Consider the following 7,327-nt stretch of genomic DNA (forward strand, 5'->3'; position numbering starts at 1 on the left):
AGCTTTTAAAACTCTAATTCTTTTCGCTTCCCACACATCTATCCTCTGCACTGGCCTCCTCATTTCTCTTTCTCTACAGTAAACTTAGACCCTGTCTGAAGTGCCTGGAGAAGACGCCATGGATGACATGTTGCTGTAGCCTAATTTCCTATTGCTAACATACGCTTTAATTAATGTCATTTTCTTTGATTTGCTGCCAGCATGCCAGCGCAGCACATCCTCCGCTCCCCAACCTTTGCAGTAACCTCGCGGGGAGACGGATCGGGCGCTCGTATCCGGTTTCATCGGTTGCACCGCGTTTGTCTCCAGCGTCGGTCGCGGCTCTTCCTGCCGCGAGTGCCGGCCCGAAACCACAGCGTCCTCCATCCCCGTGGCCGGTTTCGTCTGCCGTCCCGAGCCGTCGTGTCGTCCGGGGCCTCGTCCACCGGCTCGGCTCGGTGCCTGGCCCCGGGCAGCCCGCGGGAGGATTCGGGGGTCGCCTGCCCCAGCTGCCATCAGCCAGCCGACAGCCCCCTTCCCTGTGCCGCGCAGGCGCCGCGCTGCTCCCCCCTTTCAACCTTCTCCGTTTTTCCCGTCGTTTCCCTCCTCCTGCCTATCGGGGTTTTGCAGCCAACAGCAGGTCGTCTCCCAGCAGGCGAAAACGCCCGGCGCCTGGGCCTGATCCGCCAGGCTCCCTTCCCTGTTTGGTGGGCGAAAAAAGGCCAAAAACGGGAACGGAGGGGGCCGGCGGGGGGCAGCGGGTGAAGGCACGGGCAGAGGGACCCCGGCGCGTGGCCGGGAAGCCGCAGGCTGTCCCAGGGGGAGAGGGACGTGGTGATTTCCATGGGCATTGCCTCTTCCCAGGAAGAGCCCATCACCTTTTATTCCCACTTCTTCCCCCCCCCCCCATCCACCGTCGCCTTCCTGACGGCTCTGCAGCCTTCCCAGAGCTCCGGCCTGGCCGGAGAGCTGCTCCCTCCCTTACTGTGTAGACGGGAAACATGATGCCGCGGCCCCGGCCCGTGACCACTCCCCTGCATGTCCGGCGCTGCCGGCGACCCTGTTCCCAGTCCTCCCCAACGAGCTCTGCTTCCCTCCGCGTTCCTCCTGGCCAGCTGCCTCTCGCCTCTTCTTCCTTCTGCCCTTCTTTCCAGGTTTTCCCTCCTCCCTTTTAAATCACGGCAGCCTTCCCCATCCTGGAGCCTGGAAAGCCTTGGAGTGGTTCAGTTTTGCCCTGGGCGATTCAGGGGCCAGGTCTGACCCCCGTTTCCCACCACCCCGTGGTCCCCGGCCGCTCCGCGTGTCCGGCGTCCGCTTAAACCCGGCGGGTCCCGTTGGCTCCCGGTGCGCCCTGCGGCACCAGGGCCCGGAGCGGGCATCGCCGGCTCGCGGCACGTGCGGGGCCGTCGCGGCTCCCTTCCTCCCTCCGACCGACGCTCCGGCGTCTTCCCCCGGCGCCCCGTAGCAGCGACCTCCTCGTCCCCCGCGGCGGCTGGAAGCCGTGGGGGGCGACTGCTCCCGCAAATCGCACGGCGCCCGGAGCAGGGCTCGTCGCGAGCCCGGCCACGCCGAGTCCTCCCTGTGCCCGTCCCCGCGCGGGGCGACCCGCTGACCTGCCGTAAACGGCGGCGGCACCGTTTTCACTTTGTTCAGGAAGCAGAGCGAAACTGCCGTGGCCGTCGTCGCGCTTGCAGGCAGAAGGCGCAGAAAAAAAAAAAAAAAAAAAAAAAGAGAGAGAAAAAAGGAAAGAAAGAAAGAAATCAAAAAGCTCTTCATGCCAGCCGTTGGGTTTGGGATTTATTTTTTAAGCTATTGTTTCCATTTCCATGCGGATCCGTTTGCCTGCTCCCGAGTTCTGGCAAACCGGAGCTTCGAGTTCTTTTGCATTAAAGAAAGAAAAAGGAATTGCAAGGCAGAAAGGGCATTTTTTTGGTACATATCAAAGTGAAATCAGGCCTTTGGCTAGGGAAGACCATTTGGGACTATCTCCAGCTCACATTCACCAGGAAAATGATCTCTGGACTATTCGTTCTTCTACAGAACGTTTCTGACATCGCTGTAAAGTGTCTTCTGTGCAAAATGTACAATTTATCTGATATACTATTTTCTAAATTTTAAAAATAATAAGACAACATATTCAAAATATGAATCCAGAGCACTGGGGCAAAAAATAGTGTTAGCTTTAAAAATTAGAATAATTCCACAGTTTTTTACTTTAAGAATACTTAAAATTAAAAAAGTTTCTGGATAAATGAATAGTGATGCATTGTTTAAAGCATAATGACTATTGTCTGCTTTGGAGCTACATGGCTTTGCTTGAAATTATGAGGGTATAAATCATACATTTGGTATGCTGGGATAAAATTTTGAAAATTTCCAAAATATTAAAAAGCAAATTGGAATACGGCTCTTCACTTGATTTATCCAGTTTCAGTGCAGATTTCTACAAGACTGAGTAACACATCAGTTCACAACGTTTTAAAACATTTGTTAAAATATTCATGTAATGGTATAAAAAAGACTCATCTTACAAATGTGCACAGAGGAAGCTTTAGACATGCAAATAATTCGATTGAACTTACTATATGACGAAAATCATTTGTATTTAAAAACGTGCATATTTTAAATTACCATTAGTGCTGCTATTTTAAGCAGATGCTTTAAGATTAAAGGGCTGCCTGTCAGACTGTATCTTACCCATGCTTCCTGTCATCATTTCTTTGCAATTTGATTTTGTGTTTCCCTTTCAGCCCAGAAGTGTTTGGTACCAGTCTCTTGGCAAAGGAGCCTGAGGAATGGAAGGCTAGAGAAATATGACCCAGCTGCTATGCACAATGAGGTTTGTAAGTCCTTGTATGGTATAAATAAGCATATTACAAAGTTATTAGAAATTTGGCGCTGTCCCTGTTTATGAACCCTATGTTTATGGTTAGATGCTCTGCGAGTCCTACCGAATACATGAATAATTCTGTATCAGCACTCCCTTGTTGCAGCGCTATTAGGGGCCAAATTCTGCGGCTTTTCTCGCTCATCAGTAAGCGTAAAGCGGTGCGAGGCAGTAAATCGGCGCAGCTCCGTGCGGCCGCGGCTCCGCTCCGAGCGCGCCCGGCCCCGGGCTCGGAGCCGCCGCGGAGCGGGGCCGGGCGGCCGCGGCGCTCCGCGGGCTGCGGGGACCGGCCCGAGCGAGCGCCGCCCGCCGCGGTTCGAGAAACATTAAAATATCCAGGCGGCATCCCGGCAGGTAACTCGCAGATTTGATCCCTTTCCTTTTTTTTCTTTTTTTTTCTTTTTTCCCTCCTCCCGGCCCGGAGACGGAGTGCAAATGTAATTATTGAAGAAAAGCGACAGTGAACTATTATTAATCGTCGGTGTTTAGGGCCAAAGCATGAACAAGTTCGGTGACAGTGATGAGTGATCTGGAGTGCCTGTCCCGGGCAGCGTGGCTTATCCTCCCCCTTGCCTGCTCCTTGACTCGGCGATGATGAGTCCTGAATCGGAGCCACCCTGCGTCCTGGATCCGGCCGTTTATCTGCCGGGTGATGACAGTCGGGGCGCTTTGGAGCCGCGCCGTGAATTGCCGGAGCCTCGGGGACCTGCTGGGGGCGGCAGCCGTCGGGGGGGGCGGGGGGGCGCCGGCTCCTCGCTCCGGCTCCGCATTTGGGTGCAAAGATGCAACCGGCCGGGGCTCGACGGAGTCCGGGGCAGGGCCCGGGGAGAGCCGCCCCCGCCGGGCCGCGGTTGGCCGCGTCGGGGCCCGCTGGGCTCCGCGGCCGGGCAGCGGCTCGACTCCGCCGTCCCAGTCCCCACGGCGGGGAGGGCCGAGGGGCTGGCGGGGGGAGGCTTTTATTTTGTTTTGTTTTATTTTTCTTAAATCCTCCCCGCTTGGGTATTTGACCCTTCCTTCCCCCCCCCCTTTTTTTTTGTTTTGTTCAAGGAGGGGAAAATGCCCTTAACGTAGGGGCAAGCACAGGAAATGTCCATGATTTCTGCTGTCTCTTCCCGCGGCTGCAGGAGGAAGGGGTGGCGGAAGACCCAGACCCCAGCAAAGCAGAGCGCCCGGCGGAGCCCCGGGACCGCCGGCCCGCAGCGTGAACCCCGACCTTCCCCTTGCCGCGGGGCGCGGACCCCGCAGCCCGCAGGTGGGGACGGCGGCGGGGCCCGTCGGGTGCCGGCCCCGAGCCCGGCTCCGGCCCACCCCTCTTGCTAGCACGGGGCTTAGGGAAGCGGCTCCGGCCCGGGACCGGACGTGGCTTTCGGCCCGGGCCGGAGCCGCCGGAGCCCAGGTCCCGTCTGGCCTCGGCGCTGCGCCCTCCCCGTCAGGAAACGCTTCAGCTCCAGGGGAAAAACAAATAAATAAATAAATAACCCCCCACCGGGGACAGCTCCCAGCCCGGGGACCCGCCGCACGTCGGAGCCCGTCGCGCCGCCGCCCGGTCCCACTCTCACCTGTGGCCGCCGCGTCCGGCCCCGCTCGGCCCGACGGCGCCTCCAGGAGCTGCTCATCGCCTCCTCGCTGGCAGCCCCCCGGACCGAGCTTTTTTTTTTTTTTTTTTTTTTTTCTTTTTTTTTTCTTTCCCCTCGTAGGAGTGAGTGGGAAAATGGTTCATTACGAGGTTGACCCCAGTTTACTTTTTATTCTGCTCCTGTTCCCAATTTCGGCACCACGTGACGGTGGGAGTGAGTTGGGGTTTAAATCCACTTTCAAGAAAACCCCGATTAAAAAAAAAAAAAAAAATCTTGCCCCATAAGGCCCCGGTGGTTTATGGCGGTGCCTTTGTGAGCGCGGGGCGCGGAGCGGGGCGCGGACTCGCCCCGGCGCGGCGGGGCAGCGCAGCGCAGCGGCACCCGGCGCCCGGCGGCGCGGCAGCGGCTCGGGTAAGCGGCTCCGCTCCGCGGCACCCGGCGCGGCTCGGCGCAGAGGGGCAGGTCCGCGGGGGGCGGAGGGGAGGCCCGGCCGGCTCCGCGCAGGGAGCGCGGGCGCTGCACGCGCACGGCGCGGCTGTCGCGACACAAGGCAGTACTAGTGGGGCTGTCGCGATATTGCATACGGTTATTGCGCAGGGCGGTCGCGATGCCCGCGCAGATGCCTTTGCCCGGCCGCGTTTCGAAAAGCTCCTGCGGGGCCCCAAAGCTCTGCTGTCGAGGCTGTTTTCTCCTGTGGGTAATCGTGAGAGCGGCCTGTTAAAAGTCATGACAGCACTAGGTGACCTTCAGGAGAGATTTCTCGCCTTGCTTTCGGGTGCCGTTTCGCGGTGCCCGTGGCGGGAGGGGGGTCCTGCCCCGGGGCTCCCGCTGGCCCCTCCCCGCCCTCGGCCCGCTCTTACCTCGGGGCGGCCCCGGCGGCCCGGCGCTTTGTCCGCGCTCGGCTCGCTCCTTCTTCGCAGGGGCGATGCTGGAGGTTTTAGTCGCGGTGGGGCCAGAAAGGAGGGAGCTGCGTCCTCCCTTGCCGGGGCTCGGCGCTGCTGGGGAGACCCGCGGCCCCAAGAGCAGCCCCCGTCCCCCTCCGGCGGGACGGAGCAGCGGCGGCGGGGGGTTGGCCACCCGAGCACGGGAGCCGGCTGCAGGGCCGCGACAGCAGGCCGAGGCCGCGGGGCTCTCCCCGCGCCCGGCCTGCTCCAGCCCCGGCGGCTCGGGCTGGCCCCGGCTTCCCCGGGGCTTCTGGGCCCCGCACCGCCGGCGTGTCCCGTCCTTGCCCCGGCGGTGTTCGCCCCCCCGGGCTCGGCCCGAGCCTCGCTGCCCCCGGGGCCGCTGACTGCGCCGCGCCGCGCCGGGCCGGGCCTGGCCGCCGCGGCTCTCGCGGGCAGCCGGGCCGCAGGGCCCAGGCGTCCGGGCTGGCCCCGGCGGGGCGGCGCGGGCCGCGGTGCCCGGGGCGGGGGCGGCGGGGAGGGCGCGGGGCCGGGGCCGGCGGCCGGGCCGCTGCGGGAGCGGGCCAGGGCCCGTCTTTGGGGACTTGATTGACAGCGGCAACGTCAGCAACAGGAGGGGAAGGAAAAAGGGAGGGGGGGGAGACAAAGAGGGAGGGAGTCGAAAGGCCCCAAACTGGATCTTTATGGAACATTTTTCGAGAAGATCAAGGGAAAGTGAATCGGTGCGATGGGGGATGTCCCGCCCGCCGCTGCCACCGGGCTCCCGGGCCGCTGAGCCGCGCCGGCCCTGAGCGCTCCGCGGCCGCGGCCCCGCGCTGCCCCCGCCGCCGCTGTTCATGCCGCAGCCGCCGCCGCGCCGAGGCGAAGCGCCGAGCCCCCAGCTGCGCCTCCTGCCCCCCGGCCAGCAGTGTAAGTGCCCGCGGGGACGGGGGGGCGCGGGCAGCGCCGAGCCCCGCGGCCCGGCCGGAGGCTGCCTGCCGCCGGCGCGGAGCGGCCGCGCTGCCCCCGCGGCAGGTAGCGCCGTGGCCGCGGGCAGCGCCGGGGGGTGGGGGGAGCCCGGCCTGCCCGCGGCGGGAGGGCCGGCCGCCGGGCTGAGCCCCGGCTGCCCCGAGGGCTCCCGGGCCTCCGGGCCCGGCCCGGCCGCCGCGCTCTTCGGGCGCTGCCCGGCCGCCCCCGGGCCCCGGCGGAGCCCTCGGGGGTCGCCGGCCGTGGCTCCCACCTGCGCCGCGCTGCGCGGGGAGCCGCGGCCGCCAGCGGGAATCGCCGCTCCTCGGCAGGGCCGCAGCCGCCGCCGAGCCCGGGCCGCGTCCCGAGCGGGGCGGGGAGCGAAACCGGCGGTGCCTTCGGGGGGCCAGGCCGGGCTGCACTGCGCTGCGCGGGGCGGACATCGCGCATAGGGCACGTATGTGCCGCATGTAGAGCTGCAGCTGCTCACGGGCCTGTGCGGGTAGCGCCGTCTGTAAAGCTCTGCCCGGGCTGTTCTGCGCAGGGGCAGCCCCGGAGCCCCCCGCCGAGGGGGAGCGCCCCGTCGGGAGGTGCCCCGCACGCCTCCCGCGGGTTTCCCTTGTGTTCCCGGCAGGAAAAGCCCCCGCGGGCCGCGCTGCTCCGCGCCGCGGGGCCGCGCCGTCGGGCGGGCAGCGGGGCGGGCGGCTACGTCCCTCCGCGCAGTAAAAGTCGGGGTTGATGCGCGGCAGCCCCGGCGGAGCTGTCAGGCCTTATCTTTATTGGCTTTTCCCAGTCTCCGTCCAAGTTTAAGAGGGGCCCTTTTATCTCGGAGCCTTGCACTCCGCGTGTTTACGCAGGACGGCTCCGCCGCAGCCTCCCCCCCGCGGCCGCAGCCCCGGCGAGTGGCCCCGAGAGCCGGCGCGGGGCCGCGGCGCTGCGCCGCTCCGACGGGCCGGGCCGGGCCGGGCCGGGGCAGAGCGACCCGCGGCGGGGCGGGGCGGGCCGGGCCGGGCCGCCCTCCCCGACAGGTATCGGCC

Source organism: Rhea pennata, chromosome 20 (assembly GCF_028389875.1).
Source record: "Rhea pennata isolate bPtePen1 chromosome 20, bPtePen1.pri, whole genome shotgun sequence".
Classification (NCBI taxonomy): domain Eukaryota; kingdom Metazoa; phylum Chordata; class Aves; order Rheiformes; family Rheidae; genus Rhea; species Rhea pennata.